The 5880-nt window shown below is 37.4% G+C and overlaps 1 non-coding gene across 1 annotated transcript; it reads left to right on the plus strand.

The window, feature by feature from the left end:
* Positions 1–1224: 1224 nt before the first annotated feature.
* On the plus strand, positions 1225–1297 carry Trnaa-cgc (transfer RNA alanine (anticodon CGC)). Its single transcript has one exon. It is a non-coding gene; the product is annotated as a tRNA-Ala (tRNA).
* Positions 1298–5880: the final 4583 nt, after the last annotated feature.

The raw sequence follows: 5880 nt of genomic DNA on the forward strand, positions 1-5880 counted from the left end.
TCCATATATTCATAATTGATGTTCATCACAGCAATGTCATTACTATGTTATGCCCCAAACGAGTTCATCAAAAGAGTACAACAGGCAGGTAGGGAAATACATTTCGCCTAACACAGAGTCAGAAGATAGGCCCCTGCTGACCGTTAGAGGTAGTCTGACAGATATAATATCAACAAACTTCTGCTTAATTGACACGGCTTGCATAGTGGTAGCTCATTCTTATGGCGGAAAATTTATAGAGAAACTCTGTTTCAAGCGTGCCTATGTCTTAGGAATGAAAAATGACATAAAAAATTAGATTTAATAGTGTTGCCGGATTTAATATGTAAGAAACACGAAATTTTTATGAGAAAGAGCTGTATCAATAGAACCTGAGATGGTGCAAGGCACAAAACATGCCTAACTATACTATGGAAACCGTAATAATAATAATTTACATACTATTACAGAACATTTCTCCTTGAACATATTCCAATTTTGTGTAATACTGAAGCAGAAACGTTCATACAATACAATTTTGCTTACATAACACATGACATAAACATTGACATAGAAAAGGTACATATAACATTCACAGTTCTTCATGCCTATGGAAGCACAATCAGTTCTTAATATTACACTGAAGCATATGTCCACAGTTATCATCATGTAATACAGTACTGTAACTTTGGATCACAACATTACAGAAAAACCTTAATGTGTTTCATACGATATATGACTGTGTAACAGTTGAAAACAAAGTTATGGTAATGCCCTAAAACCATACAATAACTATTTTTACTGCATGAGCTATTGCTCCTAAACTGACATGAGTGATATATGTAATACCTGAGGTATTTCTAAGTGCTGATTATTGAAAACAATTTTTGCCACAAAAATCTTGGTGTCACAGTAGCCGGAGGTAAGGGAGAGAGAGGCAAGATGCAGTGTTAAGTGTCCTGTTGCGCTAGCATCAGAGGGAAATACATGTCTGCATAAGTGTTTAGGGCTTGTCAAACATGACCTCATAGTCGATGTTACATTTTTGATATGTCAGTAAGTTTTTGTGATATACAGTTATTTAGCATATTGTTTGATTATTTTTGGATTTTATATTTCTCGAGATATAAAGAAAATAGATGTCAGCTATAAGAACTACTAGAAGGAGGTTTAGAAAGCTGTTGGAATACTGTTTCCTATGACTCCAAGACTGAAGGAGGTAGTGACAGTTTCCCAAGGAAGTGTGGCGAGGTGGCGCAGTGGTTAGCACACTGGACTCGCATTCGGGAGGACGATGGTTCGATCCCGTCTCCAGCCATCCTGATTTAGGTTTTCTGTGCTTTCCCTAAATCGTTTCAGGCAAATGCCAGGATGATTCCTTTGAATGGGCACAGCCAATTTCCTTCTGAGTCCGTCCCTAACCCTAGCTTGCGCTCCTTCTCTAATGACCTCGTTGTCGACGGGATGTTAAACACTAACCACCACCACCACCATTAACGAAGTGAATAAAGTGATTCAGAGCAAGAGGTTATTTTGTATGGTTTGGAAGAGCCAAAATCTGCATTAGTGGCTGCTAGTCAGTCATCTGAGGTATGTGACATCTTTTATGCTTCCAAAGATGATACTAAATGGATGAAGGATTGTCCAAGAAAATGTGTTCATATTTCTTCAGAAAATATTATTACCATTTCTCCAGGTGTAAAAGGTAATGCAAAACATGCCGAAACAGAGATTGAACGTTGGAATATTTTTATAACAAACAGTCTGCTGAATATTGTAGTTCCACATACAAATAATCAAATAAGGAACATCAAGGTAAAATATTGAGAAAATAAAGGGCAGCACCACACGAACAATGCAGCTTAGGAGGATTTGAAGACATTTATGTGAATTTTGCATATAGTGGGCGTAAACCACTCAAATGAATTGAACTTCATCGTTTTATTTCGCACAGATGGTACTGCAATTGCAAGCTTTCGGACTACAATGTCACTACAGAGTTTTCACTTTCTCCAAAATTGTTTGAGATTCGGTTAAAGAACACCTGAGACAAAAGGAAAAAGACTGGCAACCTGGCTGCTATAAGAGATACGTTTGGTAAGTCTGTTGAAATATTAAACAAAACTATAGGCCACCTATGAACCTTACTATTGATGAGATGCTGTTATCTTTCTGAAGGAGATGTCGTTTCCATGTATACTTGCCAAACAAACCCCACAGATATGGCATAAAAACATATGCTCATGTAGATATAAGGATGTTCTGTATCCTCAAACTGGAAGTATATTTGTGAAACAAACCACCAGGACCTTAACATTTTAATAATAGAGCATATAATATTATTGGCACAGTCTATGAAGACAAGTGAAGTGTACCTTAGGATTTCAAAAATGAACATCAGTATGAAATTGTAGATTTGGGTTCCAGAATTACGTTACACTGGTGTCCTATATACCTACAAAAAAATAAAGCTGTGCTGGTACTGTCAACACCACACCATGACAAAAATGTAGACCGATAGACAGATGATAAAAGAAAATAGCTAATTATTACTTATTACAATGCAACTAAGTTCAGTTTCAATGTTGGAGATGAACTGAATGACATTTGTGATGTTGTTTGCAACAGTAAACGTAGGGGGAAGGACCATTTTGATGGCATATTCAATATGGCTGCCATAAGTGACATCACAGTGTACAAAGAAAATAACAAAAGTGACAAAACACTCGATGCACAGAGATTTAAATCTTAATTTTGGTTTGAATATTATACAAGAAAACATATATCTTCCAAAGACATTTCGAAAGAGAATTCCTTATAAACTGGAAGAAACTTAATGGCCAGTTCGAAAGAAAATGACTGAGGGATATGTCAGGTGTGATGATTGTACAGAAAAAAAAAACAGGAAAACAAAACATTTTTGTTTCATGTGTCAGAAGCCAATTTGTATGGAGCATGTGATTTCTATGTGTGACGAGAATGCTTATATGTAGGTGTAATGATGGTGCTGAGCTAATTGATCTCATAAGACCTTTTACTTTCTTTTTCTGTTTTATAGTTACAAAACAATATCATTAAGTTAATTAATAAAGAAACTCTAATTTTATTAGAATTTTGTATGAAAAAATTTTCACCTCTGAAAGTAGCACGTTTTATGAGAGTATACAGACGCTTCATTATTTCACCGAAATATTTTACTTAGTCATCTTGTTTAATAGATGCAATTATCAATATTCCAAGTAAAGAAACTACATAATACATGATTATAGTATCATAAATTCGTCATCAGAGTTTTTGGTGTCTCATACCCACCTCATGGCTTGTGTAGGAATTTCTCACCTCATTCACACCAGATTAATGAAGCGGATGGTTGTGGTTTAAGCGATGCATGTTTTTTAGAACAACATTTTTGAATTCTTTACATATAGAAATTATATATAAAATTGTCTCCATACATACTGACTGCCTCTAAAACAGTCCCATAACGACTAATAAAAAGAAATGTAAGTAACAGTGGTGGACATATGTGCAGTCATAAAAGATTTATTGTAAGGAATCAGACAGAACACTACCATGCATCACAGAAAGATAATATAGTATATTATTGAAAAATTTAAACTGATTTATTGTGTATAAGGTGTTACAGCTAATGTACTATGAGGAATCTTTACATACATTTATAACAATCGTTGGTTAAAAAATCCTATATAAGTTTCTACAAACACTGCATAAACCTTTAAACATTGCCTACAAGAGAAAAATACATCACTAACTCGAGGTCTAAGTTGTAACAAGATATTACATGTTGTTGTTGTTGTTGTTGTTGTGGTCTTCAGTCCTGAGACTGGTTTGATGCAGCTCTCAATGTTACTCTATCCTGTGCAAGCTTCATCATCTCTCAGTACCCACTGAAAACTACATCCTTCTGAATCTGCTTAGTGTATTCATCTCTTGGTCTCCCTCTACGATTTTTGCCCTCCACGTTGCCCTCCAATACGAAATTGGTGATCCCTTGATGCCTCAGAACATGTCCTACCAACCGATCCCTTCTTCTGGTCAAGTTGTGCCACAAACTTCTCTTCTCCCCAATCCTATTCAATATTTCCTCATTAGTTATGTGATCTACCCATCTAATCTTCAGCTTTCTTCTGTAGCACAACGTTTCGAAAGCTTCTATTCTCTTCTTGTCCAAACTATTTATCGTCCTTAATTCACTTCCAGACATGGCTACACTCTATACAAATACTTCAAGATATTGACTTCTTGACACTTAAATCTGTACTCCAAGTTAACAAATTTATCTTCTTCAGAAACGCTTTCTTTGCCATTGCCAGTCTCCATTTTATATCCTCTCTACTTCGACCATCATCAGTTATTTTGCTCCCCAAATAGCAAACCTCCTTTACTACTTTATGTGTCTCATTTCCTAATCTAATCCCCTCAGCATCAACCGACTTAATTCGACTAAATTCCATTATCCTTGTTGTGGTTGGCGGGAGAGCCAACCCGTATACCTAAAGGAGGCTGAAATGCACGCATGAGGATTGGAACATGACAGGGGAATTAGAATTGAGAAAGAAGAACGTAGCTGGTGGAATACTTAACTTTAATCCATTAATAGAGAATGTCGATCTTTATGGTACATGATTTACAATATCAATAGAATCTGATCATTGCGCCTTGCTATGTCGTAGCAAATAACGTAGCTGAAGGCCATGCTAACTATCGTCTCGGCAAATGAGAGTAGAAGTCAGTGAACCATCGCTAGCAAAGTCGGCTGTACCACTGGGGCGAGTGCTAGTAAGTCTCTCTAGACCTGCCGTGTGGCGGCGCTCGGTCTGCAATCACTGATAGTGGCGACACGCGGATCCGACGTATACTACCAGACCGCGGCCGATTTAAAGGCTAACACCTAGCAAGTGTGGTGTCTGGCGGTGACACCACAATTCTCGTTTCGGTTTTGTTGATGTTCATCTTATATCCTCCTTTCAAGACACTGACCATTCAGTACAACTCCTCTTCCAAGACCTTTGCTGTCTCTGAAAGAATTACAATGTCATCGGCGAACCTCAGATTTTTATTTCTTCTCAATGGATTTTAATACCTACTACAAATTTTTCTTTTGTTTCATTCACTGCTTGCTCAATATACAGATTCATTAACATCTGGGAGAGACTACAATCCTGTGTCACTCCCTTCCCAACCACTGCTTCCCTTTCATGTCCCTCGACTCTTATAACTGCCATCGGGTCTCTGTACAAGTTGTAAATAGCCTTTCGCTCCCTGTATTTTACCCCTGCCACCTTCAGAATTTGAAAGAGAATTTTCCAGTAAATATTGCCAAAAGCTTTCCCTAAGTCTACAAATGCTACAAACGTAGGTTTGCCCTTCCGTAACCTTGCTTCTAAGATAAGTCGTAGGGTCAGTATTGCCTCACGTGTTCCAACATTTCTACAGAATCCAAACTGATCTTCCCCAAGGTCAGCTTCTACTAGTATCTCCATTCGTCTGTAAAGAATTCGCTTTATTATTTTGCAGCTGTGACTTAATAAACTGATAGTTCGGTAATTTTCAAAATTTTCAACACCTACTTTCTTTGGGATTGGAATTATTATTTTCTTCTTGAAGTCTGAACGTATTTCGCCTGTCTCATACATCTTGCTCACCAGATGGTAAAGTTTTGTCAGGACTGGCTCACCCAAGGCCGTCAGTAGTTCCAATGGAATGTTGTCTACTCCAGGGGCCTTGTTTCGACTCAGGTCTTTCAGTGCTCTGTCAAACTCTTCATGCAGTATCGTATCTACCATTTCATCTTCATCTACATCCTCTCCCATTTCCATAATATTGTCCTAAAGTACATCGCCCTTGTATAGACCCTCCATATACTCCTTCCACCTTTCT

The sequence above is a fragment of the Schistocerca gregaria genome, chromosome 3, assembly GCF_023897955.1.
Source record: "Schistocerca gregaria isolate iqSchGreg1 chromosome 3, iqSchGreg1.2, whole genome shotgun sequence".
In the NCBI taxonomy this organism is placed as follows: Eukaryota; Metazoa; Arthropoda; class Insecta; order Orthoptera; family Acrididae; genus Schistocerca; species Schistocerca gregaria.